This window comes from Galleria mellonella, unplaced genomic scaffold (assembly GCF_026898425.1).
Source record: "Galleria mellonella isolate WM207_F2 unplaced genomic scaffold, CSIRO_AGI_GalMel_v1 utg213, whole genome shotgun sequence".
Classification (NCBI taxonomy): domain Eukaryota; kingdom Metazoa; phylum Arthropoda; class Insecta; order Lepidoptera; family Pyralidae; genus Galleria; species Galleria mellonella.
The window spans coordinates 4148205-4167679 of record NW_026442039.1 but is presented as its reverse complement, the minus strand read 5'-3'; the positions used below and the strand labels follow the sequence as shown (position 1 = coordinate 4167679).

The window sequence follows — 19475 nt, the reverse complement described above, 5'->3', positions numbered from 1 at the left end:
GTGGGTATCATGGGCGAAACAGAATACTCTGTTATGTCCATGTTACTGCTCATGTCTATAGGCGACGGTTACCATTTTCCAACAGGTGGACCGTCAGTTTGTTTGCCTTTCTTAGTTGTATAAAAAAAATTAGTCTCTCCTATTGAGGGTGCTGCCAGTAGTTGCAACGCTTGGTAGGCGGGTTAGCAACAGTTAGGTTTGAGGGACGCTGCTGCCCATCGTTTGATCATTAAGGTCTTTAAGTCGCCTCTCTCGACACCGGGAGCACACAACATACATAAATATCTTTCATTATTTGTTACCGTTATAATAGTGTAATGAAATGTTAAAAACTGTTGTAGCTGCATTCAGATGGGTTTAATCTCTATTAAAGTAATATTATTATAGTAGTTTAATGTCAACTTATATTTCCATTAAAGAATAAATACATAAGTAGACTACAGCCGTAAATGGACATTTGTTGATCACCATGTTATCTGAATAAATAAATAACTTACTTTTTTTATTCAAATAGATATGGCAACTATATGTACTTGACATATCAATGGCAAACAAATGAAGAAAAAAGTATAAAGTTAAACGCAGTAGCATGCAGTAGTGTCTAATATAAAACACATATATATCGAAAGTGCAGTAATTTGAATTAGTTATTTAGTTTTTTTTTTTTATACGAATGATAAGTTTTTATCTACTCTAAGCTAGAGTATTAAAAATATATATTATTATATTTCTTGTTTTCGATTCTTTTGTGTAAATGACTATGGCAATGTTTTAAAGTGTAAAGAAGTCTCATATACGGCCCAGTAATTTTACAGTATCAGATACACAAGAACTGTAGGAAATATAGAACAATTTTAGATTTACTAGGTAAGTAGTTTTCGGTTCCAAAAATACTTTCCTTAAATTTTTTTACGCTTATTATGTCACGTTACGTTTCATATATTAAAGTAAAACTTAAATTAATTGTATTGTTTCATTCCTCATTTATATTAACCGGTAATTGTCCGCTGCTGAACATTAGTCTCCCCCATAAGGAAGGTTCTAGGGTTGGCAACCGCAGTTAGGCAGTTTTGGTTATGTTTTAAGATGGACGCTGCTGTTACCTTAGCAGTTTTTATGTCATAATTTAATATCGTAATTTCTAAATATGAAAATAATAGGAAATTGTCATAGGATTTCAATAAAATATGAAAATAATTCTTGTGACACGAACGAGAACAGGAATGTATCCATGTACTACAAAATAGACATCTCGCATGCAGCACTTTAACATCGACGCCATTTGCATTGAATCTCGGGAGCCCGAGATAATGTTGCCTGGACGAACATAAATTCAAATCTATCTGTACACGGAGAGGTTGCATAACCGACTTCCTTATTCGATGACGCTTTATGGTAACTATTACCATTTATATTAATCTATGATCATCAACTGCTAATGCAGAGGTTCATTGGCGGATCATATTAGCAGTTAAGAATAGTTGATTCATGTTATATAATAAAGAAATAATAAATCATACAGAGTACGTAGGTATAATGTCTTTTTTTTTTACAAATGGGAATGTCAAAGAAGTATGTAATGTGTGTAGATAAATGGGTCATCCATCTGATGAAAAGTAGTATTTAGCTGATAGATATAAAGAGTACCATGACATCATATATATTGTACCTCATGCTTGCTGTTCCTGAGAACCAAGACATTATTATATTACTATGCTTTACCCATGACTTCGTCCGCGTGACCGGAATATGTTCACTGACTGAGACAAAAAAGTAGCCTATATATTTTCCCATCCCATATACTATGTACGAGTATATACCAAATGGATTCATTAAGCCATTATAAATGATTATTTTAGTAAAGTACTAATATTTTAGGATTTTCACTTAAATGGAAATTTCACAGCCGTGGCTGTGGGATTTTTGAATAGTTTGGCAAAGATAAGAGAATTGCCTGATATTTATATTGTTATATTTATTGCCTATTTTTTTTAACATAAATTCTTTCATAATACTTAATTATTATAAAAAATGCCACTGTGCCAATAAATATATATACAAAACATAAAAGACTACTTAAGTTAAGTTAATAAGTTAAGATTAAACATAAAAGACTTTATATAGAAGAGAAAATTTCCTACTAATATTAGTAAATATGATATTAGTGGGTTATCATAACAAAAAACCTATTTATTATTTATAGTCACGTAAGTATTCTTTATACTATTTTACCAGAAAATCTGAACATTTTTCTGATAGAAACAATTTCATTTTGAAATTATACCGGAAGTTTTCATCCTGTAAAATTTCATAAAAAAAGTCAAGTAAAACAAACAAATTCATTATTAAAATCTATAGTCTTTAATTTGCCTCATTAAATAGAGTTTACTGTATAATTGTACTCAGTAATTGTTAAGTTTTGTCATTGTTAGCGCACCGTCACGTGCACTGAAAACCAATCTTCTCTACGGTTTCACAATGGCCGTCATAAAAGATCAGCGATCCTTTTATTTCAATTTTGAATAGAACAAAAAACTCACGATAATTTTAAATGCATTGCAAAAATGTAAACTTTATGTACTTAATATTAGAGTCTAAAATATTTACCTAATTCATATGGCGCAGACTTATTCTGAATCTTCAAAATGGCGGATGTTATGTAATAGAGCAAGAGCTGAGAGATGACAATCTGACTGTTGCCCCAAATGCCTGGACAGCTGAAACAATATATTATTACAAATCTTAGCACGTTTATTAAATACATAATTATATCTTTAAAGACTTAGATTGAATTGAAGCTTGTAATTAATGTTAATTTATGTATTTATACATATATCATAATCATTATTAGTAAAAGTAATATCATATTTTGACCACCTTGTTATATGGCAGTTTCTCACGCCTTTTCAAAGACATCCAAGCTATAATCGTCATGGTTTCCCGCGTCTTATGAAGATTAGATGCGAGATTAGAAAAAAGTTAATTTTTATACTGTAGGCAACGGCAAAGTTTGCAGCTTATCCAATAAAAATGGTACTCATCGCCAAACGGGAAAAGTACGGATTTATATAGTTATAACAAGTAATTATTATAAAAAAAATATAATTTTCAGACCGAAACAACGCAACACATATCACACAATATTCCATTACCTAGGTAGTACTTTTTTACTATACAGGAGTTACAAAACAGAATATTTTTCCCTAAAAAGCGTAGTCAGAATCTCTAATTAATTTTAAACAGAATTTTCTATACAAGCCGCGCAATCAAGTGATTGATGTTAAAAAATATTTTCCGATTTTGAATACGCATTTTGAGGCAATTCAAATTCACAAATACGTAATCCCATCAAAAACATAAAATGTGCAAGATGTCGAAGTTTTCAACGCAGTTCTTCCACTACAAAAAATTGTGAGATATTATGTTATATATTATATTATGTAAAACCAAGTCAGTTAGTGTCTATGGAAGACTATATTAGATATCTTTACTTCTCTAAGAATTATAATGACTTGAAAATTGCATGACGCATATTCTACTAATAAAATACTATATTGCAAAACACACTATTTAGATTTACTTAGTAATCGAAATAGTAGATTTTGCATAAGATTATTCTTTTATAATTATGATATCTGATAATCTATTGACAAATTTATCTAGCTAGGCAATAACGCTGGAAAACAAATGCTGCAAAATATTTGTTTAATTTTGGCCGGGTATTTGATACTAGCTGTTCAATACTAGCTCTCGCAACAGCATTTCGACAATTAGAGTATGTATTATAAATTAACTGAAGCCAAACTGAATTTGTGGAGAGATACAACACACATAATCTATTTGTATGTATCAATATTAGATGTCTCTACCTACACGTTACGCTCTGAATATTTTATTTTCTAATCTGTTAACGAGTCCAGATCTGCACTGCGGTTTAGTAATTTAAGAGTAAATAGTATGCGTGGGTTTCAAAGGCTTTCTATGTAATAGAATATTTGTACTTACACGAGTTATCAGATAATTAAATTATAATAAACGTCACTTTTTTTTATGCAAATTAGAATGGCAAACAAGCTGACGGCCCATCTGATGGAAAGTGGTAACCGTCACCTATATACATAGCAGTACCATAGACTTATGTACATGAGTATACTTGTTTCAACCATGATACCCCCCATGCGTTGCCATTTCTGAGAACTCGGGTGTTATTCCTCTGTACCCTGTAATATGCTACCCTTCAAACCGAAACAGTCATGCAAACACAACTGCTTCACGGTTGAAACACGAATGGGACAGAGGTGCCTAAGCAAACGAATTTTGTACAAAGTGTCCCTCTGATAAATTAACATGATAATTATGGAAGTTATTTTAATATTCTTTATTGCACTAAAACATACAGTTATATTTTTTTTATGTTTTTGTAATCTTTTAGCAAGTTCTATGTTCGGCTGTACAATAAATGGTTGAAATAGTCATAACTTAATGAGGATTTTTAACTTTCACACAAATAATTTAAAGTTCTTTTTAGCACAAAACTTAGTCACGTTTAATAGCAAAAAAGTTAACATAGGATCAATACGAAGTACTATAAATCATTTACAAAAAGAGTTATTAAAATCAATTTACAATTAGTGAAAATAGTGCAATATACATACCTACGCGTACATACCAAAATTTTTGAACAATAGTAGGAACAATCTATGCTGCGTTCACAATAACAGCAACTGATGCGGGAGGAAGGAAAATCAGTGATGACAAATAGCGTTTTCACCATCGTATGATATATGATCTGGTTGAGTATCCAGCAGTTCCTCGGGAAAATCATTTTAGTTATTTTATTTATATATTTTATTTTTTATTTAGTTATTTTATTTTATCATCTTTCATAGATCATCATCATCATCATGTAATGTGTCAATCATCAAAGTGTCCAAAGCTTCCTCTATAAACTGCCACAAGGAACGGAATCATGTCTTATGCAGCAGTTTACCATTGGAGGGATTTTCCCAGTAGCTAGCACGGTTGGCAGGCGAATTGGCAACCGCAGTTTGGCTTTTGGTGATGTTTCAAGAGGAACCCTGCTGCCTATTTTTCGACTATTAAGTTAGATTCAAAATATTAGTTGTTATTTTACTTAAAAAAAAAGCAACAAAATATCTATAAATCTTTATCATCTAAGCTTGCAGTCGAGAGTTGTAGACGAGTTAGTACATTTGAACTTGTAATCTCTTTGCAATTACGTTGTAAATGTAATTTGTTTGAAGCTCGTTTTTGCTGTTATGTTTTAATTGAGAAATATAACAAAAACGTCCGGCACTAATCATCATTTAGTTTCGGCTACTACAGCTCAGGGTGCATCCATTAAAGTTGTCAAGAGGCGCCAGCTATCTTTATATGTTTGTAAATATAGTATGTTTTAATAATTTAATAATGTAAAATAAAAATAAGGCAAAATAAAAGTTTTCTTGAAATTATCACAGAAACACCCTTTAAATAAAATTAGTAACATATCATAAATTGATTGACAGTAAATAGAAGAAGGAGATTTTGTACAAAAGTCGATTGCTTGGGTACCTCTGTCCTATTCGTGTTTCAACCGTTTATATATTTTAGTTTATTCGATTGTTTATATTTTCATTATGTTCTTTTGAAACAAACCATAACTTCCCCTATTAAGCCTATAAATTATTGTACCTCACTGGATGTAATTTTGATAAAATTTAAGAAAACAGAGTGAACTGACGCATATTCTTTCTTTACACACATCTCTTGCTTCATTCAATTTCATCACTCGTCATAGGTATGCACAATTTAATAACACGTCAGTAAACAATAAGGTCAATAAACTATAGCTCCAAGTTCTTTTACAAAATCTTAAATTAAATTGGAACATAGCAAAATAGGATGAACCGAATAATATATAAATAAGAAATTTTATAGACCTTGTATAGATAAGGCAAAAAGCAAAGTTTAATTGTATGACAAAAAGTCCTTTTCTTTTTATGAGAGACTATTTGCCAATACAAGCTCAAGTTTATTCGTTAACTTGAGTTTTTCCTGAGTTTGATTCGAGGAAGAATAAAAGTATTCTTGAATTGGTTTTGTTAAAAGTTTCCTTGAAATGTCACGGTTATATGCGCGTGACCTTTTTAGAGATATTGCTCTGTGGAAAAACAATGTATTATACTCATATTTGATATTATTATTGTCCAGATGTCTACATTTAGCCTTTGACTATATAAACTAACAAACAAACCGACGCCCACCTTAAGTTCTTTATTCGGTAATTATGTGCAGCAAATATATAGAAGCTAATGTAACTATAAGTATGTAGAACTCGCCAAATTTATGAAACTTGTTTTGCGTGCACGCTTTGTATGATTAATATAGTCTTAAAAATTTATATTTTTTTTTTTGATGGGTGAAAATGGTATGGTAACCTGTGCTAACGGGATACGCTGGCAGAGCACCAGTGAAGGATGATAGATGATAATGAAAACAGGCCAGTTAGTCCATCATGACGAATTCATCAGGAATTAACTATGATAGTTTCCAGGGGGAACCGCAAGGAGGTCGACCTGGTTGGGTATATTGCTAGCAATGGGATTATCAGTCTCCATTACTAACAATCCCTTCCCCCCCCCTTAAAAATGTATTTGCCGCATTATAAATTATAACTACAGTAATAAATCAATTCAATGTTTGTCAATGATAATATTTTAAATTATTTATAAGGTGAAAAGGTTAAGAAAAGAAGAAGATTCTTTGCTTGACAATATTTTTTGTAAATGAAAAACTTGTATGTGAAATAGACTGGTTTGTTAATCCAAGATGAAAGCATTTCTAGCATTAAGTAGTCAGCTACAGTTTGACAAAATTACAATAATCACTAAATCTTTTATTTAAAAAAAAAATCTTAAAAAGTCGTTTATTTGAAATTTATCAAAGTGTACAGCACGCCTCGCGTTCGCTTCAAGAACTTTTAAAAGACTCCAAGGACCTTTTCTGCTCTTTGTGAATATATCATTTCAACTATTTGAGATATTTAAATCGAAGAAAATTGAATAATTTCAAACAACAACATTACTATAGACATGAGCTGTATGGGCCCTTTGCCTTTGTCTTTTCTTTTGGGATAAACAGAATAAAAAAGTTATTGTTGAACGAGAAAATCTTTTTTTAAATTTTGATTAAAACTGGAGGCCATGAAAATAATTAACAAACGTCACCCACGGATAAGAACATCACCATGGGCTTCAAATGTTACTAATACCTACACTGTAACGCCCTTGGCGCCTATTATGTTCATTTTGCTAATTAAGTGGATATTTTTAAGATATTGCCAAATATAACAGACAGTGGGTTTATATTTACGCCAAAGCCGTACATTTACGATTTATAAATGATAGTTGTAATTAAATTTATATATGCTTATCTCATGGCTTTCATTTCTTCATAATAGGCATGTGTTATGAGATCGTGAAATGTTATTTATATAGTCATTACGTTATATTATGAAACGTGTATTAATTTATAAAATTTTATTATTTTATATAGTTCATTAAAATAAATCAATTAAATAACTTTAACGAATAACTATAAAGTCGTAATACTTACTCTTACAGGCAATTATTATAAAATCTTTACAATAGTATAGTAGTGAATAATACAGATAACCCCTTATTCATAAAAGCTAAAACCTACACACTTATTTTAACTATTAAACGTTTTGTCACTTTCATTCGAACTGAGAATTGAGCGTAAAAGAAAGAGACAAAAAGCATGGGGGGTATCATGGGCGATACAGTATACTCTATTATGTCCATGGTTCTATTGATGTCCATAAGTGACGGTTATCATTTTTCATCAGGTGGGCCGTCAGCTTGTTTGCCATTTTTAGTTGCATGAGGTTTTTATGAATAAGGAGGGTACTATTTAAATTATATATATATATATATATATATATATATATATATATATATATATAATTTAAATAGTACCCTCCTTATTCATAAATTTTGATGTCTGCTTGTACCTATTTTATTATTTTATTTTTGAAAAACTTCTATAAAAAGGAGGTCCTCTCTTTTTGAGCCATATTACGCTATGACGTAGCTAAATCTGAACCAAATTTTGTAATTCTTTTTGCAATAAATAGGTTACATTTTCATATCAGTCTAATATTTAATGATTATTGAAGCTGATGTTTTTTTTAACTTTATTTAAATTCACGTAATTGTATATTTGAAAATACACGCGTGTGTTTTTGTGCGTGTGTGTATGTGTGCTGTAGTTGTATTTTTTGTGGGGCAAAATGTAAATAAATGAATTAATAATGAGGATTCAAGGCTAGTTTTAAGAGCACATCGACACTCACATGAGTTCATTGTTTATTTATTGTCCTACATAACTGTTTTGATCATCCATTCATAGTCACAGTGCTGCCCTAATTATTGTGTAACTCGTTAAAGTTGATCATTTGTGTATGTGTGTGGGATGGAGGGGGGGGGGGGGAATTGTTAGTAATGGGTACTAGTGGCACCATTTCAATGTAACTTGTGAGGTCTATTTCCACGCTTTTTTTCTAGACACAACAGCTGTCCTCGTGAATTACAAATAAATAACGATTCATTTCAAGATCTAATTATGAATCACGAAATTGGCCATTTTAAACCCCTGTTCTAAATTTGCACTAATTAGCGAAGTCGGCGACAAAGCATTAATTCAAAATGGCGATATGAATTAATGTAGTAATCGAGAGGTAATTTGCACTGAATGTGTCGAGACAAGACTCCAGTGAATTACCGTGGGATAATCGCGGAACAACCTTGTGAAACTTCACTTATCGTACGATTCAGTCGTATTCGGACATAATCGCATGTTTAGGCAATAAATTCGAGGACAGCTGTTATTTATTATGTCACAGGTAACATTATTTACCGCGGGTTGACCTTTTTGTAAGTAATTTTGGAAGGTTTTCCGCTGTGCTGTCTACTTTTGTTGTGTTCAATTGCGTGAATCAGTCATTACAATTGTTATTTGTATATATTTTATATTTATAATAGGTATCTATTTGAAAATATAAGATGAAATTACACAGTTCGAGTAATGCAATTTTTGTTTACGTAAACACTATGAAGGATTTTTGTTTTTAAATTTTCGATAAAAGCGTTCTAAATGTTCTAAAGTTAGATAATATTTATATATATAAAAAAATGAAATAATTCTGTCTACTTATTATTTAAAACGTTGCTTTCTATTGCCTTCGATATTAACTATAATTGCACACTCTCACTGAGAATATGACAACACCGCCTATGTATCTCTTAATATTGTTTTTCTATTGAATTATTTAAATGTTTTTCAAGCAATCTCAAAAATGTTCTCAATTAGATAACCTGTATTTTTCTGAAACTGATTCTGAACCAATTTAGATAGTTTATTTTGCAATCGAATAGATTAGATATTATTAAAATGAAATTTGTTTCAAGATCACACTATATATTATTATAACATAAGAAATTGCACCTATATATCTAACGCTGTTGTCTGTGAGCTGGCTAGATCGGTCGATCGGATTATGACCTTTATCCTAACCGGTTCTAATCGGCCGTTGCTTGAAAAATCACGACCGAACACACGATTGACTCTACCACACAAATTGCTACGATTAATAATCGATATTTTTTATAATACGTCCCAACACTAAAAAAAATACATTTGATAACTAAAAGTACTTATTTTAGTTAAACGCCATGCCATATCCATTTTTGTGACACATCTAGACAGGAGAATGGAATCTTATTGTTAACTAGCTTTTATTCGCGACTTCATTCACATGATTGGAATGTGTTTACTGACTAAAATATAACCTATGCCTATCTCCATCCCATATGGTAAATGTATACAATATTTTAGTGACTGGTTATGTTGTTAAAGCACTAAAAAGTAACAAAAAACTTACTTTCATATAATATATTATAATAGGTATTAGTGAGGATTATATTTTTATATTATTTCAATATCCATTACTACATGGCTGTGTGGTCCCGTTAGAGAATAGGTCGCTCATTCCTTTCCTATGAGTGTCACTTAAGGAACTTAATATTAAAGAGATGGGTAGCAATGTTCCTTTTAAAATATTGCTAAAAGTCTAATTGCGGTTGTCAACCCGCCTGCCAAGCGTGACAACTTCTGGCAAAACTCCCCTTATGGAAAAGGTTTCAACAGTGGACAATGAACAATTGAAATGGTGATGATGATTATTTTACTACAGGTCGTGTAAGATTATAGCTTTTGCCCACAAGTTCATACACGACTTCGTTTTGATTTTAGAAGCTGGCAACATTTTGCCAAGCGTTTTGATTTGTGCAAGGTGTGAAAAAAGATGTAAAAGTGCAAGGGGCGTATCTAGGATCAATAACGTTGCCTATATCAATAATATATAATATGCCGAGACGATTTATATATTTTTGATTTTCTAAATTCCCTGACTCCGGTATTAGAATAAAAATAATAATGATGATGAAATGATTTAAAAGGCCTATAATCCTTAGAATAAATATAATTAAAATATATACACAAAGCACTCGTTACTTGTTTTTTTTTTTATTTTTTTATACCACTGAGGTGGCAAACAAGCATACGGCCCACCTGATGGTAAGTGGTTACCGTAGCCTAAATTTAAATTAAATTAAATTTGTACTTGTTCTCTTAATTGAATAAAGTACAAATAGTACAATATTAAATAAAATAATTAAATAAATATAATCTTAATTTATTGTCTAACTTTAACATTGTTCTGGTTAAAAAAACATTCTTGTCTCTGACCGATCAAGTGCAGCAAGATTAGTCGGCATTGATACCACAAAATTTTTGCTGCAGAATACACAGCTTTTTTCCTTTATGTTTGGTTGGTTATTTTAAGGTCAAATTGTATTTTCCGTCTTCCCTTTTTTGCATATCGCACCACATATCCACATAAAAATGGGTCAGCGACTGCATACCTACACCGTAAACCTCTCACACTTGAGTACAAATAAGTTTGCGAACTCTTCCATGAATTGTACTGTAATATTGTAGAATGGTTTGTCCCGTGACGTGTTCCCATCGTCCTATAAACTCGGGTCCTTCAAACGTAGCATGAAAAAGCAATTAGAGAGCCGGCATAGTGCGGCCAACCGCTGAGACAAGAATATTCTCTTTTCAGTTGATCGCATTTATGGACCATTTTGCCTTATTATGAGTTGATTATCAAATTAAATCTATCCTCAGAGATAAATGAGTTTCTTAAAATTGTTTTGTAAGAAAGTCTTATTTAAATTGGATATTTGAGGGATTAAACCCTCATAAAATTATCTCATTATTGATGCCAATACAATCATTTTTAGAAAATTTGGTTATTTGTTTGTATGCTTGTTCCGTCGGAACAACTACTGCAAAGAACTGAATGCAATTCGTGCAAGAATGTTCCTGAAGTTATCTAAAACGTAAAATCTGGCATATGTGTATCTCGATACGCCATCTAGAAATAGTATATTTAATTTGTTTTTCTATTTCTGAAATAAAAAATAGTTCTGTGCTGATCAAATTAATCAATAAAATTGTCTATAGCCATGTTATATAAATTAGTACACATGTGAGCAAAAAAACCATCTAAATTGTAAACGTTAGATCATCCTTATAAATATGATCATTGAGTACGTAGGTAAAATAACAAATGATTGTTAAAATAATACACATATATGTGCCCGTTTTAATCTATACATACTCGTTTCATCATTATCATCATATCAATCTTTAACTATCCATTGCTGAACATTGACTGCCTTCATAAGGGAGGTTTTGTCAGTAGTTGCCACGCTTGGCAGGTAGGTTGGCAATTGCAGTCAGGCTTTGGTGATGTTTTAAGAGAGACCATCCCTTAAACATAAAGTTTCCTTAGTCGTCTCTTACGACATCCACCGAAAAGAAAGATGTGTCCCATTCTACGACGAGAACACACGGAGACCACATATCTAATAGTATCTAATCTTAATTATGTTTAAAAAGATTAATTATATTTAAACTTTATAGAGAGAAATATAACATCGAATCAGCGAAAAAGATGATAATTATACGTACCACAAGTATTCTTATTTATTTCATATAAAAACAAAAAAAAAAAACTGTCATGAACTACATATACTTACATAGGATCAACGAAACAGCAAGTATTATCGATTGTAAAAGAAAATATCAAAATAGGTCCAGACCTGGCCAAGATATAACGAAATAAGAATAATTCCTTTCTGAAGTGGCTTAAAAAGTGGTGCAAAAGCATACGTGTGTTTTGTTAGCGAGGCACCGGCTCGGAAACAAGTTTGGCGCTGGAAAGGCAGCCGACGTAGTTTCTGACATAATCTGGCCTTCGAAGTCATTTGCAGCCGATAACAAAACAAGATGAAACAAAATAATGACATTACACGATTTTAACTGGTCTCAGCTGCACGTTCTTGAGCACTCTAATTGAGTAAAAAATAACTTTTGGAAATTAATGTACATTTGTGATGTAAATTGAAATAAAAGTAATGTAAAATTTTGAATCGCAAAATTTTACATTTGTATCATTAAGCACATTATTGGTTACTATTTATTGATTTTTGAGGATACCAAAAATGGTGCACATAAAAACAAAATACATTATTCGTAATTTACGAATGTATTTTGAAAACCAAAAAAGTTGTGTGAAATTGTTATGAGATATTCAGATTAATAATAAATAATTGCATTATTGTATATATTTGGCAATGGAAAATCTAGTTTACTGCGTAGGGAGCCTAGTATAAAATACTTTATTTTTATCATTCATAAATGTTCCAATACCGGGTACATACTTTTCTCTATTAGAGGAGGATGCAGCCTACTATTACCATAAAGTTTTATTTTGAGGTTTTCTTCCGTTTAATGCATTATGCGTTGTACCCTCAGTTGCTTCTAAAGATATCCTGTGGTTGAAAAGAAAAGGTGACACATTGAATACGTTATGGTCATTAATTTTCATTCCACGTCGTATAAAACTAGTGGATCACACTGAATCCTTCTTCCTTCTTATAAATGTGAAATTCAGAAAAAAATTTTTGAAAGTCTGTTACTAAAGAGATGAAATATTTTCAAAGTGGATAGTCGATTTGTATGAAATTATCATAAACAATTTTAACACATTTTTTCCTAATTTACACACGCAAAACCGCGAGAAACTGCTACTACGATATAAATAAATCGATAGTCGTTAATGTATTTAAACAAATTGTCACTTGGTACCCAGTCAACCGCGTAAATTATAAAAGGCGTAATAAAGCATGATGTCAAGACAAGTCTTTTAAAGCAAAACAAAAAAATAATCCTAGCAAAAAATGTAACAATGACACAATCCTCCCAGAAAATATGGTTGATAAGTGTTTTGCCTAACACAATACCGGATTGTACACATTCTGCGTCAGCGCAACTTTATTGTCTTGCGATGAGTTGAGATTACAGATTCGCTATGATATTACATTGTACATTTGTTATTCCTAGAGTGGTTTTTACGCCCACGTAGTGATTTTGTACTTATAAATTTTATATTATATTATAATTCTTTTCTTAATGGATTTAATTTTTGAGACGTTAACCTGTTTTGGGGCTTGACAAAAAGTTTATTTACCTAATGTATTGTACAGTTTGTTTTAAAATATAAATATAATAAAAGTATTGTGGTTATTTGTTTAGAATTATTTTGTTTAATTTCGCTACTATTTGTATGCGTGTGACTGCCAACACTCGAAAACTGACCACCACTATAACTACCAGAAATTCCACGACCTTCCATATTAGCCATCAATCTCCGACGACCATTTTGTTCACGCGCGTTTTGCGACACATTTTTAACCTTTAAATGAGGCATCTTTAGGCAAATTAGGTCGCTGCTTGGAGTCAAGTGTTAAAAGTATTATGATTCTTAAAGTTCCACAGTTGGACACGGGTTTCTTGCCATAATAAAAGACCTACTTTAAAAGACCTAAAAAGCAACTTAAATTGGCAAACAATCTTATGGCGCCCCTTACGCCAAGTGGCTGTCGTCTGTAGAAATGACAGTGCCATGTACATAACAGAATACGCCCATTGCGCTTCTCATGCATTGACATCTTTTTATGCAACTTAGAATAGCAAACAAGCTGACGGCCCACCTGATGGAAAGTGGTAATCGTTGCCTATAGACGTGGACATAACAGAGTAGGTATATTGTATCACCCATGATACCATTCATGCGTTACCGTTACTGAAGATTAAGGTGTTATGCATCTCAGATTTATTCCGAGATATCATCTGATTTGGATATCTTTTGCATTGTTTTACTGTAGTTTATTCCTTTATGATATTTTAGGATAAAAAGGAGTGATGATATTTTTAAATCGTCACCACACAATATTAGTGTCTGATCACATTTATGAATAACTTGATAATAGCATTTCCTCCTACCTCTCTTTAAATGTTTGTAACCTACGTCTAAATATACGAAAAAGCCATGATTATGCGTAAAAATATTATGAAGTACGTACCTATACAATAACGTAACGTATCGCGAGATTTATTACAAATGTTATCTTGCATAATATTCATATTCAAACCACACGTAATAAAAATATACAATGTTTATTTATGAATAAAAAAAAATCATTAGCAGAATATGTCTTCGTTAGAAAACTTACGAATATAGGTATGAACGTAAGTGCTTCAGTATTCTCCATTGCTAAAGCATTAATACTAGTATTATTGTGCCTATTCTTTTTTAAAGGGTGAAAACGGAATGGCAAGCTCGCTTGCATTATCGGTATACACTGAAAAATATTAGTGAGAGATAATGGGTGGAGATGCAAGTATCCTAGTTAGCCTTAGGCTAACTGAGAGAGTCACGACACTTTCCAGAGGAAACCGTGTGGAAGTCGACCTGGTAGGATATATTGCTAACAATCAAGCTGTTAGACCTATTACTAATAATCCTATTGACAACAGGCCGATGCATATTATTATATACTTTGTTATATATATTTACTTTAAGGATATTTTTATTTGTATTTTTAATTTTGTATTATTTGACAATGTCTGTTTTTGTCTTGCTTGGTCGCCGTTAAGGAAATTATTAGACAAATTATTAGAATTATTGAGGACAGAAGGGGAAAAATGTTGGGACATTTATACGACACGACGAAGCATTATAATAGAAGGTAAGATAGAAGGAAGGAGGGGAAGAGGGAGACCGAGGCATAGTTATATCAAGCAAATCAAGGAAAGAGTTGGTGTCGTGTCGTATCAAGAGGTGAAGAGACTCGCTGAAAATCGTAGTGAGTGGCAAGAGCTCCACCGACAAGAGCGCAGCTCTTAAATAGGATAGATAGGTCGCCGTTAATACAATTTTCTCTGCTAAATTCCGTGTCTTCACATTCCATCCATTCCATCACAGTCCACCGCTCCCTAATAATTCTTTTTTTCATCCCCTCCCCAGTGTGCTTACACGGAAATAAAATATGTACTATAATTTGTAACATTAGATTAAATGGAGTAATTTTCATGCCGGCAAACCGTCTCCATGAAAGCGGTGTACGCGGCGCCGCCACTTTTTACAAGTTCGACTTTTTATTTGTAAAGTTATAATTCAACGACGTGGCTGTTCAAATTTAGGCGTAATTTCTCAACCAAGTCAGTGAAAGGCGTTGCAAGGCCGCGCAGACAACAATAGGTTGCTTATAGTCGATACAAGACGCACGGACACCGGAAGGAGGCTTCCATTCATAACGAACGCTTTGTTCTAAGATCCTTCTCGAACAGAAATTGACGTAAATCTAAATTTATTATGACTTTGAATTGCAGCTCTTATCGGATTCGATAGTTCATTATTCTTTTTTTTAAAGTAGCTGACGTAAAACTGTCGAACAGCGGCCATTTTGGTATTTTGTTGTACCACAATGACCTTAAGCAACTACTCGTAAAGGTTTACGACCCATTAGATAGGTATGTATAATTTATTATTATTCTATCTTAACCTAAGTACTTTGGGGGGGGGGGGGGGAGAGATTAATCCGACATGCTAAATTGCAGGTGTATCCATCACTAGGGGTTAACTGACCTGCCTTTTCATTCTCACCTATCATCCCTAACTGGTGCCCCGCCAACGTTTACTGTAAGCACAGGCGAGGTTACCATTTCATTATTATTAAACAAAACGTAGGTACATCACTAATATCAGCGAAATTTTATTATAAAAATATTTTTATGTAAAGTAATTTCAAACGGTTAATAACCTAATTGTAAAATTTGTTTGAGCTGTGATACATATATACAAACAATGTATAAGTATAGTTAAAAAAATTTACAATTAGGTACTGTTTATTTTTTTATTTTTTAAGTGAGACAATGATTCTCTCATCTCTGTCACATTGGATTTTAATATTCTCGGTAAAATCTGAACATAATATTTCTTACTACGGTAACATTCAACATATACTTCTGACTACCCCATTAAAGATTACAGTCGTGCATTTATTTATTCATTAGACATAATGTAGAGCATACTAATTATTAATTAAAGGTATATTTCAACAGCTGCACAACAAATTATACTAATTTGACTTTAAAAACAGAGTTATTTAATTTGCATCGCAGGTGGACCGTATATAGATTGCATTACTGATTACTGTTAACTCATTGCATCTTGCAACTTCGTTATGAATACAATATTAGACTAAATAAGTACGTATCATTCAGTTGGAGTACATTAATTGGTGACTACAATGATTTTTTATGGGTGATATTGGAATAGTGACCCCACCTTCGCTATCAGCAGAAATTGGCCAGGCACCAGTGAAGAATGATAGGTGAGGATGAAATATATCAGTTAGCCCATCGTGACGAATTCAACAAGAATTTTTCACGATGGTTTCCAGGGGGAATACGATAGTATAATACGAATAGGGATAATAATGCTGGTAATGTTACGATAAAAGTCTTCTATGAAAATCTCTAACACTGTCTTTTAGGGACACACACACTATTGTGGAATGCTCTCATTTGACTGTGAACAGAAGCAGATGGAGACACATTGCGAGGACCTCAATCGCGAGGGAAAGCCTCATCGACGATCCACTATCTTTACAAAAACCACGACCACTCCGTCAAGAGTGCACGACTGAAGAGAGAGTATTTTAGGGGGAAAGGAATTGTTAGTAATAGGAATCAAACAGTCCCATTGCTAGCAATATATCCTACCTAGTCAACCTCCACACAGTTTCTCTTAAAATTTATTTTGCTTTATTAATTTTTTACGAATTCGTCACAATAGGCCGACAGACCTACTCCATATTTGTATCAACCCTTACTGGTGCCACGCCAGCGTATAACGATAGCGCAGGCGGGGTAACCGTTCTATTGCCATGAACTAAAAAAGGGTTCCTGATGCATGTTAGATGGCTTTATGATGGAAGAATCTGTATTTAACATTTGAGCAATTTATATATTAATTATATAATATTATATATAAAAATATATAAATATTTATTTACAATATTTATCGCGTGTATAAATAAATAAAAGAAAAAACATTTTGCAATTAATACAGTGGAACAAAGCATAAATATTTCGAATAATATCGTATTAGTCGAATAGCTCATTCACAGGCGAATCATAGGTATATAGCATATCCAAAGAGAGCCATAAAGAAGCGAGATCTTTAGAGATACTTATCATAAAACTTATGATCTAATTCACCAAAATAGGAAACTATTAGCATTAAAATACTATCGCTCAATGTTGTATAATATTATTATGGAAATATATACAGTATATACTCGTATATACAGAGGGCCTACCATGAAGTGTTTTCCGAAATGTCGGAGCCGAACGAAACACAAATTTGATGTTAAAATTACATAATACATGCCGTTTGGAAATATTAAAAATGTTAAAATATTGTTCCTTTGGACTTTTATGATAGGATGTATGACGAACGAAATGTTAAATTCTATTTATTGATCCGATTTTGATATAAACAAAAACACGAAATTGAGTCCGAAATTTCGGAATTTCATTTCATAGTAGACCCGCAGATCGCAGTGCGATAAGATCTTATCAAAATCACTTACAAAATATGAGGGACGCATGATTGAAATACCAATGTATTATTACCATTATTTTCAATTTAAAAGTTTTTTAATATGCATAGCAAATTAAATTCAGTGACTAAACTCTTATCTTATTGCACATATTCGTTTTATTTTACGTTACGAAACTTATTAGATGGGATTTCCATCACATAAGGAACTCATAAACAAATTTGCAGCCTTTTAGTTCTAACCAGATTTCCTTGTATGTTGATATGTTGGTTATTTGAAGATGTAAATTCTTCTTTCCCAAGCAGATGTTACTAAATAGTAACTATAATAGTTAACTTTTAAACTAAACAGTAATTGATATTGCGTATTAAATATAAATTGCGTAACAACATAACTCAATATGGTATCTAATTTACTTTATAATTTACAGGTGCCGTCTAGAATATAAAGCGACCTCTGCATCTTATAAACGCTCTAAGAATTACATAGAAGGAATGATAAAATAAAAACAGTAAATCGTATGGTTATCTCCTTTCTTCTTATGCAAATATAATTAGTAAAAAGAGGACGAAAGATACACCATCAGTTGATTTTTTCCTCAATTTATAGCAGGCTAGTGTATAGAAATGTTTAAATGGCAATTATATTTGTATAAGAAGAAAGGAGGCAACCATATGATTTACAGTTCTTATTTTATCATTCCTTGTAGGTTGTTACTTATTTTTAGTAAACGCTTGCGACACCAGTGACATCTATCGTTCCACCCTTCTTGCAAGCATAGAGATATTGTTTTTATGTTCCATTCACTTCGCTATATTGTATGAGTTATAGCTCAATCAACTCTAATAAAACACCTGTTGCAAGAAGATCGTTTGTTTTGAAAATAAAAGCTTATATAACTGAAGCATAGTGATTTACTCTATGCAAGGGTCATACATTACGTGTATAACACAGTAATCATTTAAAGTCATTGAATATCGTGTTTACACGTTTTTTTTTTTTATTTTCGAATGGTTGGCCACAAAGACCTTTTGTTCTAAATACGTGCTTATGTACTTAGAAATTGTAATTACAGTATGGAAATATTCATTTACTTTACAAACATAATACAAATTAATTTAGACTCGTATCTACAAACTAGTAATAATATGATATTTGTTGATACTTTTTATTAACACTTTATCTACATTTATGTCTATTTTACTAACTAGGATCCTCGCGTTTTTATAAAATCAGTGGTATTAAAAACTTTTAAATTAAGAAAAATACAGTATAACTTTACATTAATGTAGCGGCAGGCAATAGTTATTTTTTAAGTCGCTGCTAAATTAAAATTTATAGATTTTATTT

The 19475-nt window shown here is 31.9% G+C and overlaps 1 protein-coding gene across 2 annotated transcripts in view; it reads right to left on the bottom strand.

The window, feature by feature from the left end:
- LOC113509827 (uncharacterized) overlaps window positions 1-19475 on the bottom strand; it is an 84391-nt gene that overhangs the window by 40791 nt on the left and 24125 nt on the right. Inside the window, exon 2 of one of the 2 annotated variants that reach the window (XM_052894480.1) lies at window positions 2608-2717. The exons of the other annotated variant lie outside the window; for it this stretch is intronic. The gene's annotated coding sequence lies outside the window, so the exon portion shown is untranslated. The remainder of the gene's footprint in view (window positions 1-2607; window positions 2718-19475) is intronic. 2 annotated transcript variants of the gene reach the window in all.